Raw genomic sequence first — 7,500 nt, 5'->3', positions numbered from 1 at the left:
GCGGGGCAAAGTTAAACCAATTAAGGTTAAGGACTCTTAATCAAGTCAATTGACACCACCCACAAGTTTGTACGACAAACGGTTGATGAGTAAAGCCAAATAAAGTTTTGGCCAATGAGGGGAGGGGGCGGGGCAAAGTTAAACCAATGAAGGTGAAGGACTGTTTGAGCAGCAGGAGTCGGTGGTCCCCGGGAATTCCCTGTGAGCATCCCAGTTGGGGTGTTGATTTGGTAATTTTTGCACTATTTGGCGGCGGTGACAGGGGTCCCTGTGGGTTCGTGGAGGTCGGGGGGTCCTGAAGGTTGTGGTTTGGCAGGCAAGGAGTGTGTGTGGAAAATTTCACATGGATAGGTGCAACGATGGCGGCGATATGAGTAGTGCAAAAGTGTGACGTGATGTGACGTGATGTGACGTGACAGACAGACAGACTGACGGACGGACGGACGGACAGACAGACAGCCAGTGGAGGTTTTGATAGTAAATGCGACCTGACGGTTGAAACAATGTCCACACACCATCAGAAAGCAGAGAGCTGTAACAAACACTGGCTTTCACTGACGTCTTAACTGACATCTATTATAGGTCAGTGGTCCTCAACCTTTTCAGGCCGCGACCCCCCAAATAATCATATTTCAACTGGGGAACCCCCACCCTTACGAGCACTAAGAGTTGAGGCATTACATTTTGTGGCATTGTGAGCATGTAGATAGGCTATTTTCATAATTTCTGCTTTGCACACTCTCAGAGTTAAATAAACACTCACCCTGGCCAAGATATGACTTCCGCTTGGTTCCAAGATTTCTAGCGGAAGTGCTGCGTTTAACGGAAGTTACGTCATGCGGTGCGTGTCTGTTAACATTCCCCAGCGAAAGATTGTAGCTCTTAACTCACTCATTGAATGCCATTTCAAGATGGCCCCCAAGTACCAGACTGCCACTATCCTAGATTTCTAGTGCACGGATCAATTTTTAGTGCACGGATCGTGCACGCCCATGCACCATATATGCATCATATGTGTAGTACTTTTTAACAGCTTTCAAACAAAAAAATCCGCTTGGAAATCCGTTCAGGCATTCATGAGTTACAAGCCTTCAAAGTCAGACAAAACAGCCATTTTTGACATTTTGAAAGATGTGTTTGTTTGTTATGGGGCTACACATTCTTTGAATTGTTTTTTTTTTTTTTTTTTTTTTTTCAAAATGGCTTCCAACTCGGGAAACTCGGGCTCTGGCAGCCTGGGACTACTGTAATAACTCGGGAAACTCGGGCCTTGGTAGTCAATGAGTTAATAGGTGTAACATCACCTGAATCAATGTTTTAGTTTATATATTGTTTATTGTGAGCGCAACCGACGGAGCAGGAGACGTAGACACGATTCTTTTCCAGCGGGGAATACGTTTGCAGGAACACCGCACTGTGAAAAGAAGACAACTTCCGCGAATATTCAGCCCCACCTCCTAGAACGGTCTCTGCCTCATATCTTGACCAGGCTTTTCTCTTCGCAGATGAGTAAAAGCCTGGCTACGCAAGGCTAATAAACACTAAGGATTTTACAGATTGGGGTCCCTGAGATTTGATTTGATTAATTTGAAATGCAATCAAACCACTGGGTCACAGAAGTTCGGGGATAACACAGTAAGTCCTGAGACTTATTTCCATTGCGGTCTCTCTCACAAGAAACAGTTAAGTTAAAAACACATTACAATACAACACAAATGATGGTATAACTTATACAGTACCAGCCAGCCACACACATAAAAACAAGTGCTCCACTATCTTTCCAATAGACAATAGACCTTCTATGGGGGAACCTTTTCTAAAAGACATGCTTTAGTCTGCTGCTTAAACAACCTCAGATTTCCTGTCAGTTTGACACTAATCTGGGTTCCCAGAAGTTTTTCTCTTTTTCGCCACTAGGGGCGCGGGGGGGTAGTTTTACACTGGCTTCGATAAAAATGATGGTATCAAATGGGGGTCTGTGGCCTAATGCACACAACTCCACGGAGGCCATGAAGGTCATGGCCATCGTTGCCCCTTAGTTTGGCCTTCTGCCCCTCAAAGCCCTGAGGCCACATTGACCTTGATGCCCCGCCAGCACTACCCCTGCTGACTGTACCATTCTATCCTCTACCCCTTCTTGTTGATATGTTTTTACTGGGGTTTTCCAGGGTGATTGTGACGCTCCCTGACTCGGCACGACACCTTAACAATCAGGCAAGAATTCAAAGTTCACAAGGCAAGAGACAGAACCAGGAGATCAAACACGAAGAGGGATCGGGCAGAGAATCAGCGCCCAGGGAATCAATTAGGCTTAGCGTATTGCAAAGGATTTGGACACCCACAGAGTTTTCAATTTCCCTATAGCCAGCCTTGATTTACAAGCTGAAATAAAGCAATAAGCCCCAAGAGGGGCTTAATACTTAGTGTTTTCTGTGTACACTTGGTGTGCATGACGACAAGTCTTTGAATATTTCAAACCCTTATAAGGTTTTGTGAAAAGTTTCTATGCCAGTGGTGCTCAAACCTTTTCATGTGAAGGATCCCCAAAATGATATGTATTTGGCCACGGACCCCCATCCTAAAATATTTCGTTCCAGGGACCCCCCAGAAGCAAAATTTGAGTTACAAATGTTCGCCTAAAAAATACATATATTCAAAGATTTGCACACATTTTCACGACTTTTCAAAAATAGCAGATCTGCAAGCTCGCAGCGCAGCACTCCGTGTTGTGCTGTGAGCTTGTATATCTGCTATTTTTCGATAGCTAAAGTATAAAATAATGAAGGCCCCTCCACCTTTGGCCCTATCTTTATGTTCTTGGTTGCTGTGACAGATTAGTTGCAGTTCCAGCAAAAAAACGATAACACTGTCTGTTTATCTCCCAACAAGTTTCAGCTTACATGAGCCTGAAACTGAAACCAACCCAGATCCACTCCTGTCCTCTTGTTTACTCTCTCTCTCTCTCACATGCACACACACACACACACACACACACACACACACACACACACACACACACACACACACACACACACACACACACACACACACACACACACACACACACACACACACACACACACACACACACACACACACGTACACACACACACACACACACACACACACACACACACAAACTATCTCTCTCAGTGAGGGGTCTTGGAGATCTTTCCATGCATGGCCAAAACTCACGTCCAATAACCCAGAACGCCCCGACACACACACACACGAGCGTGTGCACACACACACAAACACGTTCACACACACAAGCGCGCACACACACACACACACTCCCCAGGGTCCTATTAATGGGCTGTTCCAACACAACACCGGTGCCTCCGTCCAGACTCCCGTCTCTGTTGTCAACACACACTCAAATCTTATCTTAGTTTTTCCTCCATATTATACACATCATGCAGGATTTGTCAGCTATTAACTCCAGTGATCGTGAGGTGAAGCAGCAGCTTAGGTTTTACACTTTAGTTCCTATTCCCCCAACATTGTCTTTCACTTCCAATCAAGTCATTCATTCTTACAGTTTCACCATTAACTCGCCACTTATCTCACTTTCATACAGTGTCTCGTTACTCTCGTATGTGTTGATGACATGCTTTATCTTACTATAAATGCAAGAAAAAAACGGGTCCTATGACAACAGGTATAATGGGGTTTGCATTAAAGGGTGGGGCATTCATTCCCTATTTACATCGTTCCCGAGTTGGCTGGTCCCCGACTAGACGCTCGCCCACCCGACAGACATATACAGAGATCTCCATATATGGGCATAAAATGGACGCACACAGACAGATACAGATATCTCCATATATGGGCATAAATGGACACAGGCAAACAGATGGTCAAAACGGGTCCTATGACAACAGGTATAATGGGGTTTGCATTAAAAGGCGGGGCATTCATTCCCTATTTACATCGTTCCCGAGTTGGCTGGCCCCCGACTAGGGGGGCCGAGATTCTAGTTGTGTTAATTTGTTATGCTGTGTTGATGAATTGAATACTGTACATAGGACCACAATGTCCCAGGACTTTCTTTTCTTCTTTTCTTTATATCCTTTAACCTTAATGTCTGACTGTACCACATGCTGTTCACATTTGAGACTAATAAAGTAGTCAATAAATCAATCAAAACTGAAGGATAATATTAACAGATGCTCAAAGTTGATGAAAGTCAACCAAATAACACAGTTTGGGGGCGTTTATCAACAAGGTGCATGTGCACTGAGGACTCATCCAGTGTCATTCTGACTATGCTTGCACCTCATGGCTCACCATTCACCAACACCCCCCTGCCACTAAAAACGAAACTGCAGACCTCAAAACAAGCTGATGAGACTGCTACCAAACCTCCACCCCAGGACCTACAGTAGTCCAAGCTCACTTTGCAGAGCACAGAGACTTACAATGGGTCTGGTCTTCATAATACTAGAGCCCATGTACCTGTCCAACTACATCTCTAGAGAGAGAGGGATGTCCTCAAGTTATAATTGGACTACAGATAACTGTATCTCCTACCAGCTCGCCCCCATGAGAGTCAAACAACTCACTCCCTTCAGCGAGCTCCATGGAAGGAGGACCCCCGTGGGAGTGGCGCGACCTGGCGCTTCCCAAGGAACCTAAGCACAACGGTGGGGGCCAGTGGTGGGCAAGGAAGTAGGGAGTGCTTCGTGGTGTTCACTTGGACCACGTGGAGGTGCCGAAGATTTACTATTATGTCCATATAACGTCACATAACCTGGTAAGTCGGCTCATGCGACCATCGAAATGCTCGGCACTCGACTCAGCAAATGTTCCTCTAAGAATAGGAATGCGGCCGCCCTGAGTCCACTATGAGTGTCTGTCCTCGGACTGTATTAGACCAGTGGTTCTCAAAGTACATTTCAGGGACTCTCTAGGTTCCTTCATGAGTGTCTAAATCGACCCTTACAAGTCTGTAACTTTGAACGTTTACAAATGGAACCAAATGGACCCCAACGGGTCCATTTGGTTCCATTTATACACTTTAAAAGTTGAGGGGAGACCTTCAAATTTCAAAGTTTGAGAACCACTGCCACTATGGGTGTCTGTCTTCAGACTGTCTTAGGCTATAGTGAAGTGGTAGCTCCACTATAGGTGTCTGTCTTCAGACTGTATTAGACTATAGTGAAGCGGTAGCTCCACTATGTGTGTCTCTCTTCACTAAAGCTCATCTGGACTTCGCTACATCTACACTTCAACCACACTTGACCTCTCTGACCTCCTAATCAAGAGCATGTCGTCCTCCAATCAAAGCTCACCATCACAAGATAGGGTTGAAAACCCAGACACCCACACACACACACAGTCCTAAACCTGCTCCCCATTAGCCTGACACACCACCACTGTGACAGACCAAGACAAAGCGGCCTGTCTTCCGCGACGTCATTACGTTAGCTTTGAAAGTGTGTGTGTGTGTGTGTGTGTGTGTGTGTGTGTGTGTGTGTGTGTGTGTGTGTGTGTGTGTGTGTGTGTGTGTGTGTGGGCACTGACGGTCGGAAACCTAGCATGTCCCAATATTGTTAACTTTTCCGGAAACGGTGACAAAATAAGCTGTGTCCCGATGGATCCGGTGTAGTTATGATTTAGCCCCCTCTAGCTCTCTCTTCTGTGTTTAAGCTTTTAATGCTTTTCATTGGTTCGATGTCTATAAGGACACAGACACATGAATCACTTTCATATATCTACAGCAGAGGTCTTCAACAGGGGGTCCGGGACACCTAAGGGGTCCTCAGAGTTACTACAGGGGGTCCTCCAAATCTTTGTGATTTTATTTCCTGAGAACTTTAGCCAAAAATAGCAGATCTACAAGCTCAGCTCACAACGCCTCGCAGCGCGAGGCGTTGTAGATCGGCTATTTTAGGCAAAGGGGTTTAGTGTAGAGGGAAAAAAGAGCAGACTAAGAGTGAAAGGTCAAGTTTGTTAAGTATTGACTGTTCAAGTGGTTAAATATCTGAAAACACAAATTGACATGAATCCAAAATACACTGATGATTGTGCTGTCAAACAATGAAACTATATGGAATCTACAGTATGAAAAGGGGGGGTCCATGCTTCATCTCTCTCTCAACTAAGGGGTCCTCGGCCTGAAAACGTTGAAGACCCCTGATCTACAGTGCTTGTAGATAGACTATTTACCCTGCTTTTGCGCGACACTGCTGTTTAAAAAAAGTAATCTAAATTTGGAGATACAAGGTTTTCTGACCGACACACATGATGTGGTTGTGAGTGCGTGCGCGTGCGTGTTTAAGGAGTGCTAATTGCAGGCTGTGTTGTAATCTGAGTTCCCAGAAGTTCTTTTTTTATCGCCACTAGGGGGGGGCGAGAAGAACTTCTGGGAAGAATAACCATTATATCTCTGGGCCCGGAAGTCAGCCCAGCTCAGAAACTATGGGTATGGGTAAAACTGGAGGCAAAGATGGCACTGGAGGTTACCCATATCTAAATGAATAGAAATCACCGTGGCAACGCCTCTGCAGCCCACGTATGGAGGCGAATCCTCCAAGACTAGCTGTGTTGTAGTAAAGGCCTTGTGGGAGACATGTCTGATCAGGGATTGAATCAGTTCAGTGTGTAAATGTATGGATGTGGATGGAGGCTTACAGAGATGACATATTTTACAGAGATATTTTGTCCCCACACTGTCAGAGGTCCCCTGCAGGTGACTGTGTGAACATGCGTTTAGTCCCCATAAGTATAGCTAGACAAACTCACACACAGACACACACACACACACACACACACACACACACACACACACACACACACACACACACACACACACACACACACACACACACACACACACACACACACACACACACACAAGACCCCATTTAGAGGCCTGACGCACTGTGAACAGACGCACTGTGAACACACACACACACACACACACATTTAGAGACACACACTACAGACCCATTTAGAGGCCTGACGCACACTGAACAGACACACACACACGCATGGTGGCGCGCACGCACATCTAGAAGAAGTTAAGTGCTATCAGGTCCGTTCCGAGGTAATTAAGACAAATTGATTGGTCCCGCTAAGAGAAACCAGGTGTCTCCCCCTGTGGCACATGCACGCACGTGGCGCACGCACGCACACACACACACACACACACGCACGAGTGCGCACACACACACTCTCCTTTAGTTCCATACAACTAGACATCTTGTCACCCAAGCAGGCATTTCAGACATTGCTTTGCCTGCATGCTGACAGACAGAAAGACACACACACACACACACACACACACACACACCACACACACACACACACACACACAGGCTTGTGTTACTATACTTGTGCGGACATGAATGACATTTTTAACCGTAACCATAAGACCGAAAATAACAGATCTGCAAGCACACAACATTGTCGCGCTGCAATGCTTTGGGGGCTTGTAGACCAGTTATTTCTGGTGTCTGACACCGGCAAACAAATAAGAAGGTAGATAAACCAAAC

General features: G+C 45.8%; 1 protein-coding gene across 1 annotated transcript in view; it reads right to left on the bottom strand.

Annotated features, from left to right (window-relative positions):
- mmrn2a (multimerin 2a) overlaps nucleotides 1–7,500 on the bottom strand; it is a gene marked incomplete at its 5' end in the record, with an annotated part of 58,142 nt that overhangs the window by 50,213 nt on the left and 429 nt on the right.

This window comes from Nannobrachium achirus (genome assembly GCF_963921795.1).
Source record: "Nannobrachium achirus genome assembly, chromosome: 13".
NCBI classification, from domain to species: domain Eukaryota; kingdom Metazoa; phylum Chordata; class Actinopteri; order Myctophiformes; family Myctophidae; genus Nannobrachium; species Nannobrachium achirus.
This window is presented reverse-complemented; position numbering and strand designations above follow the sequence as displayed.